Genomic DNA, 15,783 nt, shown 5'->3' with positions numbered 1-15,783 from the left:
GGCTCTCAGGTAAGAAAGGAACGATATAAAAACATTCTAACGACTGATTATAGTAGGGTAATATTCAGCTGAGGGAAATCTCAATCGGGTGAGGAACTGCAGCGCTAAAACAAACATCAACATTCCCTTCTCTCTTTTATTCAGTCTCTATTCTACAACGTTTCGGACAAACGTCCATTTCCAGGTTCTGAAGATGAAGAACCTGAAGATAGGCAGTTCTCCGAAATGTTGTAGTACACAGACTGATTAAAGAATATAAGAATTTAGGCCGAAGGCCAAGCGCTGGGACCTATGAGGTCATTCAGCGCTGAAAGGGAAATTTGACAGTAAGAAGGTCTGAAAGGTGTAACGGGAGGAAAACCTCAAAGCAGTTCCACAATGAAACAGTTGTTAGGAGAGGGTGGAAAGTAAGATGGAAGGAAGAGCTTATGAACGTAGGTACAATAAAAGGAATTAAAGGGGTTGCAGCTAGGGGCCGAAGGCACGCTGCAAAGATCCTCAAGTAATGCCTGCAGTGCACCGCATGAGGTGCACTGATGGCACTAACCCCCCTACGGAGCAAAATACTTGATGAGAAACCGAAGGCCAGAGATTTCTACAACCAGAATCTCTCAGGGTAAAAGATGCAAAGGTGAGGAAATATGAATAAATAAATAAATAAATATATATAAATATCAGTAATACATGTGTGTGTGTGTGCGTGTATAGTTTTCCTCTAGAAGGGCTGGCTCCAGTGGCTGTCATTCTTCTGAATTTTCAGCTTTTACTTTACAACGATATATCTACTTCAATGGCCTTCTAAGAGCTGACAACATCCCTATAGTGTCGACTTAGTTACCAAGCAAATGACCCACGGCTTATATTTCATATTGTATATATATATATATATATATATATATATATATATATATATATATGTATATATAATGTGTGTCTCTGTGCGTGTCTGTGTGTATATACGAAAAAATAACTTACAATCACTAAAAGACCCCGAAAGAGAAAAAGATCGCCCTATTGTAAGATATTCCGCATTTTGAGGAGCATTGAACTAGAATAAAAATTATTAATAAAAAAACATGAGAAGCAAGACGGAAAAATGGGACGTTGAATTACTCTAGAGTACTTACAAGTGAGGAATGAGATTCCCTGGCTCTTAGGTGGAAAATGTCATAGCATCTTACCTGTGCAGGAAAATGATACATTGATTAATGTACGTCCTCACATACACACATGTAAATAATGTATATATGTATATGTACATTATATTATATATATATATATATATATATATATATATATATATATATATATATATATATATATATAATATATATTTATATATATAAATATATATATATATATATATATATATATATATATATATATATATATAAATATACATACATATATATATTATACATATATACTGTATATATGTCAATATATATGTATGTATATAAAGCAAACTCAATACCTCACATCAAGAAAGTGCTACGTATATGAGAAAGTAACTCGTGTAGAGGTTTAGGCTTCAATTGAGAGCATAATCCCCCGATCCCCTCAACACAGCAACGTGATGCGATACAAATGTCGTTCCCATACCGTGGTTGTATTGTGTGTCGAACTTCGTTTTAACTTCGTAACAATAACTAAAGGATAACCTAATAATAAGAAACCGAGTGATAACAAAATTATGAGAAAAGTTAGGAATAATATGTATAATACGAATAACAATAGTATAACTCTACTTTGAATAATAAATGGAAAGCTTTTTTCAATTAGCGGAAGTGAATCTGACAACTCTGACCTCATTGTTTTTTTGGGAACTAAATAAATAAATGATTTACAGTAATCAAATCAACGGAGAGTTTCCTAATCCTCACAGCACATGCGCACTAAAGGCTCAACTCGATATTCAATACGCAATACGACAATCCATTCGGACTTTGTCGAACTGAATAAACTTTCTGAGGGGGCAGGCAGGGAGTCGCATTGACATCCGAGGTACTTTGGAGGCCTGATCATCATCACAGTAGTCGAAGAGTACTACAAATCTTATTTAACAAACCCACAGCAACATAAGTACTTTATTTTACGTAATAGCGAAACTACGTCAAAGGAAAAATATTTCAATACTGGAAAAATATTTCAATACTGTTAATATGTCTAACGGACAGAGAATACTACTAATAAAGTTAATAACTCAGTCTATCATCATAATATCGAATATATCATAATATCGAATATAAACAAACACTTTTTAAAACGTCATAAAAAATTAAGCAATTCTCTCACCTGGTCTCGCAGCAGACGACGTATTCCCAGGAAGCCCAACCAGGTGTTACACATGACGAGACTGGTGCCACATCTGTAACGACAATAATCTAATACAAAATTCATGAATGACAAACAAACTGGCTAGCAGATCATTAGCTACATTTAATCATGACAATTCCCATGGTATGGGTTTAGCATTTAAATTTATATATATATATATATATATATATATATATATATATATATATATATATATATATATATATATATATATAATGATATGACAATATATTTGTAATTAAACAACAAACTTTTTAGACCAAATATTCTCTACCTGGGGTTCGCCAGATGGCCGACAAAAATATATTCCAGTCTGCTCTGAGAGAGAGAGACAGAGAGAGAGAGAGAGAGAGAGAGAGAGAGAGAGAGAGAGAGAGAGACTACACATGACGTCATTGTTACTGCAAGTATTTATTTATATCCACTGCAGTACTGTTTTGTTAGAACCAGACTTCATTTACGACCACTATATTTTCAATGTCAATTCTGGGTAAGTTAAAGGTCAAAGGTCGTATAACTCAGAGGTCCTCATTTCGAAAGAACTGGGCTTCAGTTTCAATGAATAACTTGAACATTTTATATACTACCAGTGTGCGTTTCATAACATTTCACCCATCATCAACTTTATTAACAACAATACACAAACAACTTTTCAGAAATGACAAATTTTATGCACCACTTGAAAAAACAGATTTCAGCAATTTCCTATATAACTGCTATTCATACCACTGAAATAATAATAATAATAATAATAATAATAATAATAATAATAATAATAATAATAATAATAATTGTTGGGAAAAAATTCTCTATCACGAGAGCTCATAAATGTTCTAAAGGGTCCACGAGTAGAATTTTATAATAATAATAATAATAATAATAATAATAATAATAATAATAATAATAATAATAATAATAATAATAATAATAATAATAATAATAATAATAATAAAAACAGGACGGAAGGAAATCTGACACAGTTACACTCGACATTAAGTTGCGAAATTTTTAATTAAAAATTTTAAGCAATTCGTTCCGTGATTCTTATTGAAACCGAACATTCACTTGCATATTTACTCTTGCCTTGATGCAATGGAGTGGGGCAAGGCTAGGGTGTGAGGTCATGGCAATAAAGAAAAAACAAGTGTCATTATGAAAAACATATATCCTTCCATCATAGTCTTACTGTCAAGCAAAAGTTGACATTTACCTTCGAAACTGTCGAAGTTGTTGAGGGTCGAAATCCCTAACAACAAGAAATCAGAATTGCTTTATCTTGAAAGTATTAATAAGATTCCGACTCTAATCAAAATTGAATTCTCGGTGTTTTTACGTCAATATGAACACAACAAGAAGACAATGCCCTGAAAAACATAGCATTCTGGTGAATACTAGCCTCCTGAGAGTGAATATGAGATGTGACAGCCTCACTGGTGTGACATGGCAGTTTGACAGGAGGAGGAACGCTCTCTGTTAGTCTTGCTGTTTTGTCGCCAATACTCAAGAGATCGACCGAGTTTAGAATTAGATGAAATAGGAAACATTTTACCACTAAAGCTTGTTAACATATGTGTCGGTAACTAAAACAGTTCAGTCCACAGTTTGTACATATACTTCAAACATGGCAAGTTCTATGAACGATTAAACCAATTACAGCAGTAAATGATTTGTGAATGCGAGTTTAAGGAGACATTTTTTTTTATATAACTCCTGCCTACGAACGATTTAGCATTCTGAACGCAGTTACAACATGTGGTGAATAAAAGTTGAAGAAGACCATTACTTACTGTTCGCTGGAACATTTTAAATATCAAATATCATACCCAAGTTAATTCATTATTCTTTTCAGCACATGTTTCAGGACAATGCATCAGCCACAGAGGCAATCACTTACCAAACTGATCTTCCATTTCCCTGAATCACAGCATAGTTGAAACAAGGAAGGCAGCAGGGTATGGACAACAGATTGGGATAAGACTTGGCGTGGGTAAGAAAGCCAGTGTAGGATTGCTTGAAGGGTTTTTAAGCCAAATCTAGTGTCACGGAAGTTTTCAGCACAGGGGGTTAATCCGTAATTTACCAGCGAAAGTAAAAAGTATACCTTAGTTTAACCAGACCCTGAGATGATTAACAGCTCTCCTAGGGATGGCCCGAAGGATTAGACTTATTTTACGTGGCTAAGAACCAACTGGTTACCTAGCAACGGGACCTACAGCCTATTGTGGAATCCGAACCACATTATACCGAGAAATTAATTTCTATCGCCAGAAATAAATTTCTCTAATTCTTCATTGGTCGGTTGGAGATTCGAACGCGGGCCCAGCAGAGTGCTATCCAAGAACGATACCAACTCGTCCAATAAGGAACTACCAGTGAAAGTAAGATCATGGCAGTGACTGCTGTATTGTCTTTTCTCGGTAGCCACCCCTGTTACTGAAAAGCTGCTTCCCTTGCGAGCAATTCATCTGGAATTGGAACTGGAATATAGAATTTATGCCAAAAGGCCAAGCACTGGGACCTATGAGGTCATTCAGGGACGAAAGGGAAACTGAGAGTAAAAGGTTTGAAAGGTGTAACAGGAGGAAGACCTCGCAGTTCCACTAAGAAACAATTGTTAGAAGAGGGTGGAAAGTAAGATGGAAGAAAGAGGATATGAACGGAGGTACAGTAAAAGGGATGAAAGCGGTTGCAGCTAGGGGCCGAAGGGATGCTGCAAAGTTCCTCAAGTAATGCCTACAACGCACCGCGTGAGGTGCACTGACGGCACTATCTCCCTACGGGGGCAATTCAACTGTGACTGAGGCTTCGGTAGCAACAACTCGCGACATCTTTTGGCAAGCTGCGGTACTGACTGCCACTCCTCCCCCACCCCCTCCCCAGCACGCATGCAACCTCTCCTTTCCCCCTTCCCACCTAAATTGTATTTATGTGCCTGTTTGTTTCTCCCCTGAACGGTGAAGCAATGGAAAAATCTCTCCAGCCTTCCTGCATCTTTTCGCGAGGATGTTTCTCTCCCGCTTATCGAGTCGTTTTTGTCATCTCGTCCCACTTTTTCTCTTTTTACTCACGTTCCCGTGACCGCCAAGTCTTCAGACTTCTTTCCTTTTTGGCAAAGGATGATTCAGTTTTGGTAGTTGCGTCTTGCCTCTGTTGTACCTCCCTTCCTTTACTCCTTCCTTTCTCGTACATATATACATACATATATATACTGTATATATATATATATATATATATATATATATATATATATATATATATATATATATATATATATATATATATATATATATATATATATATATATATATATATATGTATATATATAAGAAAAAGGAGTAAAGGAAGGGAGGTACAACAGAGGCAAGATATATAAAGAAAATCTCTATAGCAAAGCTACGTCTTCTCCAGTAAATCTCCGCCTTCATAACTCACTTCTGAATTTCCCTGTCCTAACGTGACCCTCAACAAAGTCCTTTCCACGAATCCCTTTTGAAGTGCTGTTTAGAGCGTCTCATCTCCTTAGCATCCGTCCCTTCGATGACCTCTTCTTCCAAACCGACTCATCTCTTGGAAGAGCCTCCCTCATTACCCTATAAATCCTGGCAATAAGAAAGTTTATAGGCCACTTGCTCTTAAGTGATGGCTGTTCACCATCCGGTTTCCTCTTTCTCTAGACTGTCTTAATTAAGGCAATGCTCATTGACATGAAGCTTCCGAGCCAGTCGACGCCATATCAAAACAAATACAAGCATGGGATTAATCAAAGGCATATCAAAACAAATGCAAGCATGGGATTAATCAAAGCCATATCAAAATAAATGCAAGCATGAGATTTGTTAAAGTTATATAAAAAAATTGCAAGCATGGGATTAATCGACGCCATATCAAAACAAATGCAAGCATGGGATTAAACGATGCCGTATCAAGACAAATACAAGTATGGGATTAATCAAAGCCATATCAAAACAAATGTAATTATAGAATTAAACGACGCCATATCAAAACAAACGCAAGAATGGGATTAATCAAAGCCATATCAAAACAAATGCAAGCATGGAATTAAGCGACACCATATCAAATCAAATGCAAGCATGGGATTGATCAAAGCTATATCAAAACAAATGCAAGCATGGGATTAATCAAAGCCGTATCAAGACAAATACAAGTATGGGACTAATCAAAGGCACATCAAAACAAATGTAATTATGGAATTAAACGACGCCATATCAAAACAAACGCAAGAATGGGATTAATCAAAACCGTATCAAAACAAATGCAAGCATGGAATTAAGCGACACCATATCAAAACAAATGCAAGCATGGGATTAATCAAAGCCATATCACAATAAATGCAAGCATGGGATTAATCAAAGCCACAACAAAACAAATGCAAGCATGGGATTAATTGATGCTATATCAAAACAAATGCAAACATGGGATTAAACAATGACATATCAAAACAAATGCAACCATAGGACTAATCAAAGCCATACCAAAATAAATGCAAGCGTGGGATTAATCAAAGCCATATCAAAACAAAAGCAAGCATGGGATTAATCAAAGCCATATCACAATAAATGCAAGCATGGGATTAATCCAAGCTATATCAAAACAAATACAATCATGGGATTAATTAAAGCCATATCAAAACAAATACAAGCATGGGATTAAACGACGCCATATCAAAACAAATGCAAGCATGGGATTAAACAACGACATATCAAAACAAAAGCAAGCATGGGATTAATCAAAGCCATATCACAATAAATGCAAGCATGGGATTAATCCAAGCTATATCAAAACAAATACAATCATGGGATTAATTAAAGCCATATCAAAACAAATGCAAGCATGGGATTAAACGACGCCATATCAAAACAAATGCAAGTATGGGATTAATCAAAGCCATATCAAAACAAATGTAAGAATGGGATTAATCACAGCCATATCAAAACAGATGCAAGCATGGGATTAATCAAAGCCATATCAAAACAAATGCAAGCACAAGATTTATCAAAGTCATATCAAAACAAATGCAAGCATGGGATTAGTCGAAGCCATACCAAAACAAATGCAAGCATAGGATTAATAAAAACTATATCAAAACAAATGCAAGCACTGGATTAAACGACGCCATATCAAAACAAATGCAAGTATGGGATTAATTGACGCCACATCAAAACAAATGCAAGCATGGGATTAATCAAAAGCCTTATCAAAACAAATGCAAGCATGGGATTAATCAAAGCCATATCAAAACAAATGCAAGCACAAGATTTATCAAAGTCATATCAAAACAAATGCAAACATGGGATTAATCAAAGCCATATCAAAACAAATGCAAGCATGGGATTAACTGATGCTATGTCCAAACAAATGCAAGCATGGGATTAATCAAAGCCTTAGCAAAACAAATGCAAGCATGGTATTACAAGATGCCATATCAAAACAAATGCAAGCATGGGATTAAACGACGCCATATCAAAACAAAAGCAAGCATGGGATTAATCAAAGCCTTAGCAAAACAAATGCAAGCATGGTATTAAACGACACATATCGAAACAAATGCAAGCGTGGGATTAATCGGCGCCATTTCAAAACCAATGCAAGCATAGAATTACCTCTACTGGACAGAGACCATTTGTGTCTGTCTTTTGTTTTATATTTTAAAAATTTACAAAAGGATTTTAATTAAATTTAGTGGGTATATGGATTATGAAGCAATAGAAGGTTAGTTAGATTTTGATATTAACCCTCTGGTAAATAACGGGATCTCGTTATTGGGAGCAGCCTTTAACTGCTGCTGATTTTCCCGTGAAAACAAATACCTGATTATCAGGAATTGAAGGCAAAGAAATAAGAAGAATGAAAACATAGACATACGAATGGTGGGATTTACCTAAGTCATATCATGATGCCTCAATAATAATAATAATAATAATAATAATAATAATAATAATAATTCCGTTTTTCCACTGCAAAGTTACAGTGGATATCAACTTTAAACTTACGAGTCTGACAGTTGGACAAAATAGACAAAGGCAGACGGGAGTCACCCCTCACGAAAATAGCTGGTCCCCATTTATAGCACAGGAGACATTCAGAAATGTTGGTTACTCTTGGCTGAGTTCAGGAATTTCAGGAAGCAAATGGAAGACAAAATATTTAAAGTCCTTTTGACAGACACTCTGATTCTCCCTGAATGAGAGACTAGAAAGAAAAAATTATAAGTCCTGTTTCTAAAGATACGGACTCACTAAATGAGATTGTTCACATTTAATTACTTTCACTCAAATGTGGGATTAGAATTCAGCAAGCCATCTGAAAGCCATCTTTGATTCACGGTAATTTGCTTTAACCGCTCGACTCTCAAAAGTAAGAAGTTTGAAAGTTGTTTCTACTTTTACAGATATGGGTTTCACTTCCGTGAAGCTCAAGAGGAAAATGATACACTGATAAACAATAACAAGATGCAAAAAGAAACGAGACAAAGACAAACTGATAAACAATAACAAGATGCAGAAAGAAACGAGACAAAGACAAACTGATAAACAATAACAAGATGCAGAAAGAAACGAGACAAAGACAAACTGATAAACAATAACAAGATGCAAAATTAAACGTGACACAAAGACAAAATGATAAACAATGAAAAATAAGACCAGAATTAAACGAGACAAGGACAAAATGATGAACAATGAGGAATAAGATGCAAAATGAAATGTGACACAAAGACAAAATGATAAACAAAAAGAAATAAGATAAAAAAAATTAAATGTGAGACATAAAAAAATGATAAAAAAAAGAAATGATACAAAATTAAATGAGACGCAAAGTCAAACGGATAAACAAGAAGAAATAAGAAGCAAAAGAGAGAGAGAGAGAGAGAGAGAGAGAGAGAGAGAGAGAGAGAGAGAGAGAGAGAGAGAGATCCTTTCGAAAAGCTTCAATCCCAGCAAAGCTCTCTTCGTGCAAAGCACGTGTCCTTGGGAGGAGACGTGGTCAATTTTTCATTTTGTCGAAGTCAGAGTTTGGGAGGACTTCCGATCGTCCAATTCTTCGTACCCAGGAACCACGTGTTCTGTTTCTGGAGGAAGTCGGCCTGCCAACCAATGACCTTCGCCGAGATGATTAATGGAGCGTCATCAACTGGCGTCACACCCGAGAGATGGAGCAGAGAATTTCGCAGCTACGAACTATTGATTGATCGCTTGCTTGCGAGCTACCTGGTGGCATCACAGTTACGAAGGTCACTGACGTCGAAGCAATGATTCACAACGCTTCCCAAAGAACCGTGGAAATGAGAGAGCGAACGAGTGAGATGGCGTCGCAAGAAGGAAGGTCTTCCTGGAGACGAGGGCGAGAAGACGAAGGCCCTGGCAGCTACAAACTATTGATTGGTTGCTTGCGAGTTATCTGGTGGCGTCACAGCTACCAGGGTCACTGACGTCGAAACTATGCTTCAGAATGCTTCCCAAAGAGCCAAGGAAATGAGTGAGCGAAGGAGTGAGATGGCGTCGCAAGAAGGGGGGGTCTTCCTAAAGACGTAGGGCCTGCAAGCGGAGACCTGCCAGGGTACGAGTCCTACAGCCACTTAGCAACCGGGATAAACAAATAACGGGCAGAGGGAGGGAGAGGAAAGGGGGGGGGGGTGGGGTGGGGGGATGAAGAGTAGGAAGAGCAGAAGCAGAGAAGGGAAGGGAGGGAGGAAGGGAGAGAAAGAAGCTGCTTGTAGAAAGGCTCTCTACGCCAAGATGCTGATAAATGATTTGTTGACAGGTACGAAGTCCAGGTGTATGTAAACAAAATAGTGAGAAGAAGAAACTGTTCAAGGTGTTGACATGCATACACATGCACACACTCAGACACGCAACTCAACAACACAAACTCTCTCTCTCTCTCTCTCTCTCTCTCTCTCTCTCTCTCTCTCTCTCTCTCTCTCTCTCTCTCTCTCACACACACATATACACATACTCGCACGCACGCCCTCCCGCTCTTTCAGGTGTACAGACGGGGAACTCAGAGAGAAAGAGAGTATGGGTCGAAGAGAGAGAGAGAGAGAGAGAGAGAGAGAGAGAGAGAGAGAGAGAGAGAGAGAGAGAGACAAGAGTAGCCAGGGCAGAGGCAAGAATTAAAGCTATGGTACTCTAGTGTCGGGGGCCGCTACGGGTGATCTGTCTCCGTTTCACGTTGTTGCTAATTCCTTCCTTTCAGATACGTTTGTGGCCTTTATTTTCGAATTGCCGCATCCACGGTTGAATCAGGAGATGCTGGACGCCTCTGCTCGCGAGTAAGCGCCCCAAGACGGACGTTCCCAGAGCGTCTTGGGGACTTCTTTTGTGTCTGATTTGTATGGAGGGTTCTGGTGCATCTCCCGACTTCGACTGTACCCGTGCATTTCAGTCACCGGGAGGAAAGCCGTTCCTCTGAGCACTACAGATTGAATGGTATGAATGGTATTGAATGGCTTCGCTCTGGTTATTTGCTAGATGTGATACTGGTCATGGGGAACGCTCCAAAGGCCATTAACTCCAAGCAAGAGACCGAACTCATCGTCAGGTCCCTTGCTTAGCAAATTAAAACGACCATTTGCGATGACAGCAAAACCGACGAGACGCGAATCATAACAAAGTGTTTGGAATAACAAACTAACAAACATGAATAAATCTTGAAATCAAAATAAACATAATTACGCATTCAAGACGAATTCCAGAAAAAAAGCGAAAGTAGCTCGAACTGTGAATACAAAATATACATAATGAAACGCGTCCTGTTTCTGGAAGCAAAGAATGAGAGAGAGAAAAATCATTTCTGCCGGATCAAAACAGATACGCATGCTAAACAGAAATCCTGAAATTTTTAAGATAATAGAACTTCAAAAGGAATAAAAAGAAAAATATTTGACGCTCAGATAAAAACATCTTACGATTCCTATTGAACAGAACTCCTCAATTCTCTGTTTCTAGCGAATAAAAACTCGTGTATCTCGTAAGGTTGAAGAGGAATCTGTTCTATTAAAATCCTTTTAAGTTTCATTTAAAAATAATACAGTATCACGCTAAGTCACTGTCGATATCGAGAAGGTCAAAGGTCACGAAAATATAGAAGACACCAAGAGAGGACATTCATTTCTTTTTTGTGGGATTGAGTCTCTGCCTTTGTAACGGCACCCCTGCGCCACCAAGGCCAAAAAATAAATATATAAATAAAAAATAAATAAGTAAACAAACAAACAAATAATTATATGGATAAACAAATACTGGCTTTCATTCGGACCTATCTCAAAATATACTGGACTCATCCTCGGATCATGGCCCACGCTTCAAAGATGTTTCAATCATACCCATCCAAGACTTTGCATGATATTTTTTTGGTATACAAAAAAATCAAGATATACGGGTAAGCTCACGTCCTTCAGCAGATATTAGGATCCTTCCTAATTTACATCAAACACACGATTTTATACCTCATTCTGATGTCTGGAAGTTGAGGAATCAGAGAATATCAGTATCATTTTGGTGTCCTGGTACCAAAACCTCACACAAAATCAATTACATTTTGTAATTTCTGTAAGATGGAAATATGAGCGACATATTTGGCATTTCAAAACGGCATGCACATGGGAAGTTGATACTATCGTACAATGTGACGCAACGCTTCATAAAAGTATGGTTATGTTTGGATGCCTTAGGTTAGGTTGGGTTAGGTACCTCTAAACCTCAATTATGAGAGGTCACTGAACTAAATTCACTGTCAAACGCAATTTACAACATAAATATGCCTGCATATTAATGCATCACATTTCCATGGAAGGGGAAACGATATCATCGCACTACACACATGTGGATCAAGTACCTGCTAGCTAGCTAACTGCTGTAGGTCAAGGTCAAGGGCATGCAAGTGGCCATTTCATCCCGAAATATACGTTCCTCATTGGACGGGTGGTACCGTTCTCAGCTAGCACTCTGCTGGCCCAGCGTTCGATTCTCTGACCAGCCAATGAAGAATTAGAGGAATTTATTTCTGGTGATAGAAATTCACTTCTCGCTATAATGTGGTTCGGATTCCACAATAAGCTGTAGGTAACCAAATGGTTCTTAGTCACGTAAAATAAATCTAATCCTTCGGGCCAGCCCTAGGAGAGTTGTTAATCAGCTCAGTGGTCCGGTTAAACTTGGGTATACTTAATCCCGAAATATACACAGTATCAAATTTCCATAAATACATTTACGCAATAAAGATAAAATCCACGAAGGAAACGGAAACACTGGAGTGCTGCGAGGCCTTTCGACGCTAGGTCCTTTAAAACACTGGAGTGCTGCGAGGCCTTTCGACGCTAGGTCCTTTACTTAGCAGCGTTTCCTTCTGCTAAGTAAAGGACCTAGCGTCGAAAGGCCTCGCAGCACTCCAGTGTTTCCGTTTCCTTCGTGGATTTTATCTTTATTTATATATATTCATCACGTTCCATATTTTCGTGATTCAGTTATACACATTTACGCAAATCAGAAACGCACTGTGTAAACCAATATAGAGTAAATGTGCCTCGCTGTACTGTAGGACTTCTCAGTTCCAGAGGTCCTTTATTCCTAACACTGTTGAACTGTGGAACAGTTTCCTTGACGAAGAAGCAATGCATTACTACCCTAAAGCAATGCATTACTACCCTAAAGCAATTCTCCTTACATTTGAATACATTTTTATCTATTTATTAATTTATAATTTATTTTCTCTTTTTTTTTTATAAGTGAGATCTCTTCTTTCTGTATTTCCCTTTACCACCTCTTACTTCTCCCCAATGAACACCTTAATATTCTTTGGAAGCTTGAATTTCAAGTTAACGGCCTCTGTGGTGGGCTTGCTCCATATGAATAGGGTTCATCTGAATAATAATAATAATAATAATAATTTAATAGTCACAGATAAGTCCAGAAGACCCTTCTACGGCATCGGTAACGTGAAACCACGTGGTCCTGAGGGATACCCAAACATGGGTGACTGAGTGACTGAGTTCGTCGACCTGGCGTTGCTACGTCGTCATGACTCTGGTTAGTCTTGATATGATTTGGTAGCGTGGATGGGACGTCAGCGATGAGGATATGGAAGAAGGTGCATACGCGTCATTGATAAGAATTTAGCTGATGGTGAAAGCGAAAAGGTTGGAGAGAGAGAGAGAGAGAGAGAGAAAAGTTAAGTATACCTTAGTTTTACCAGACCACTGAGCTGATTAACAGCTCTCCTAGGGCTGGCCCGAAGGATTAGACTTATTTTATTTTACGTGGCTAAGAACCAATTGGTTACTTAGCAACGGGACCTACAGCTTATTGTGGAATCCGAACCACATTATAGCGAGAAATGAATTTCTATCACCAGAAATAAATTCCTCTAACTCTTCATCAGCCGGCCGCGGAATTGAACTCCGGCCCATCGAATGACGGTCTAAAGCTCAACCGACTCGGCCAACAAAAGAGAGAGAGAGAGAGAGAGAGAGAGAGAGAGAGAGAGAGAGAGAGAGAGAGAGAGAGATAAAAAAAGGATTAATAGTAACCACGAGAGAAGGGAAATCAGGCGGGTTGTGGCATGGCTGAAATCACGAGAGAGAGAGAGAGAGAGAGAGAGAGAGAGAGAGAGAGAGAGAAATGCAAGTGCAAGCGTAGGTGGTTTTTCGGAGGGACACTGGAATGGAGCCAGGGCTAAAGAGTAGAGTTGGAGGGGGGAGGGGGGGCCAAGTTTGCGAATTTGCAGCTTCCCTGATTGATTTTTGGCAGGTTCCTGTAGGAGTTCGTTCGTCTGTTGTTCTGCAGTACTGCAATGCCTCCCAGACTAGAGTACAAGTTAAAGGGACAATGTTGGCTCCTGTCAGACAAGTCGGCGTGGATCAACAGAGAGAGAGAGAGAGAGAGAGAGTACCATTGACTTATGAACGCTAAAGCAGTAAAGTAAGAATGAAACTACATAAAGCCAAGGAAAACGACGAGAAAGAGAGAGAGAGAGAGAGAGAGAGAGAGAGAGAGAGAGAGAGAGAGAGAGAGAGAGAGAGTACCACTGACTTAAGCAAACTAAAGTAGGAATGAAACTACAGGACACAGATGATGATGATGATGATTATGTTAGAGAGAGAGAGAGAGAGAGAGAGAGAGAGAGAGATAGAGAGAAGGTACTCTGCTGGGTACATAAGTAATCGTACTTCCGTTAGTTAAAAAGTAAGCAGGGGGGACTGACTTGCGGGTACAAAACTGCACGCGATCCATGCAGGATGTCTTAATTTTTGTGACAGAAATAACGGGAGATATTAGATTGCGTGTATGCATCTCTGAGAGAGAGAGAGAGAGAGAGAGAGAGAGAGAGAGAGAGAGAGAGAGAGAGAAGGACGTAACTGCATACACTCCTTGTCTGATAACCTTGAAGTGAAATAAGCGAAACATACGCTCGAATGTCACTCAGAACTCGGCAGTGCAAGCGTAGTATCACTCCGTCATACGCTGAGAACCTCCCTCTCTCTCTCTCTCTCTCTCTCTCTCTCTCTCTCTCTCTCTCTCTCTCTCAGATACAATCAATTTACAGTCGTTTCTTTGTTATGACTGCGAGACAGAAAAAAAGAGAGAAGGCTATCTGCTTCCGTAGCACAGCCGATTACGGTAAGAGTCTTCAGCAACACTCAAGTGTATCTGTCTCGTTTATTTCATTTTAGGCCTATCAAACACAAGGACTGTGCTCATTTACATCTCTCTCTCTCTCTCTCTCTCTCTCTCTCTCTCTCTCTCTCTCTCTCTCTCTCTCTCTCAGCTGGTAAGTACTATTATATAAATCATGTTCCTTTCATAATGACTGGTAACAAATATTAAAGAAAATAGGGAAAGTCACGCGGTACGAGGTTGAAATGTGAATTAAATAAACACAGATTACATAAAATGTTCTAAATACGGACAATTATAAATACATCAAAGTACGTAACTAAATAAATGAGACTGTACAGGATGTTCTTTGACCTCAAAGGCTATTTGATATCCAAGTTGAAGACGGGAGTTCAAAAAGATAAATTGTAGAATGTTCAAAAGCGGTTCAAAACACGAGTTTATAACCAGGGCGCAGAACACAGCGTTCAAAAATAGGGTTCTCAATGAGAACTCAAAAGCCAAGTTGTTAATGAATGAGAGTGACTCAAAGTTACAGTCTGAAATAGGAATTCTACACTGGGACTCAAATTTGGTAGGCAAATCGTGGCTTAAAAAATTAAATTTCAAATGGGTTCAGAATAGAATGGAACATAGCATTTACGCCAAAGGCCAAGCGCTGGGACCTATAAGGTCATTCAGCGCTGAAAGAGAAATTAACGGTAAGAGGGTTTTAAAGGTTTAACAGGAAGAAAACCTCACAGTTGCACTACGAAAAAATTGTTAGAGAGGGGGAAAAGTCCGACGGAAGAGAAGGAATATGAGCAGAGGTACA

General features: G+C 38.5%; 1 protein-coding gene across 1 annotated transcript in view; it reads right to left on the bottom strand.

The window, feature by feature from the left end:
* Positions 1 to 2,293: 2,293 nt before the first annotated feature.
* The window catches only part of Tim8 (translocase of inner membrane 8), a 70,464-nt gene continuing 56,974 nt past the window's right edge, over positions 2,294 to 15,783 (bottom strand). The window contains exon 5 of the transcript XR_010850462.1: positions 2,294 to 2,368. The gene's annotated coding sequence lies outside the window, so the exon portion shown is untranslated. The remainder of the gene's footprint in view (positions 2,369 to 15,783) is intronic.

Source organism: Macrobrachium rosenbergii, chromosome 45, assembly GCF_040412425.1.
Source record: "Macrobrachium rosenbergii isolate ZJJX-2024 chromosome 45, ASM4041242v1, whole genome shotgun sequence".
In the NCBI taxonomy this organism is placed as follows: Eukaryota; Metazoa; Arthropoda; class Malacostraca; order Decapoda; family Palaemonidae; genus Macrobrachium; species Macrobrachium rosenbergii.
This window is presented reverse-complemented; position numbering and strand designations above follow the sequence as displayed.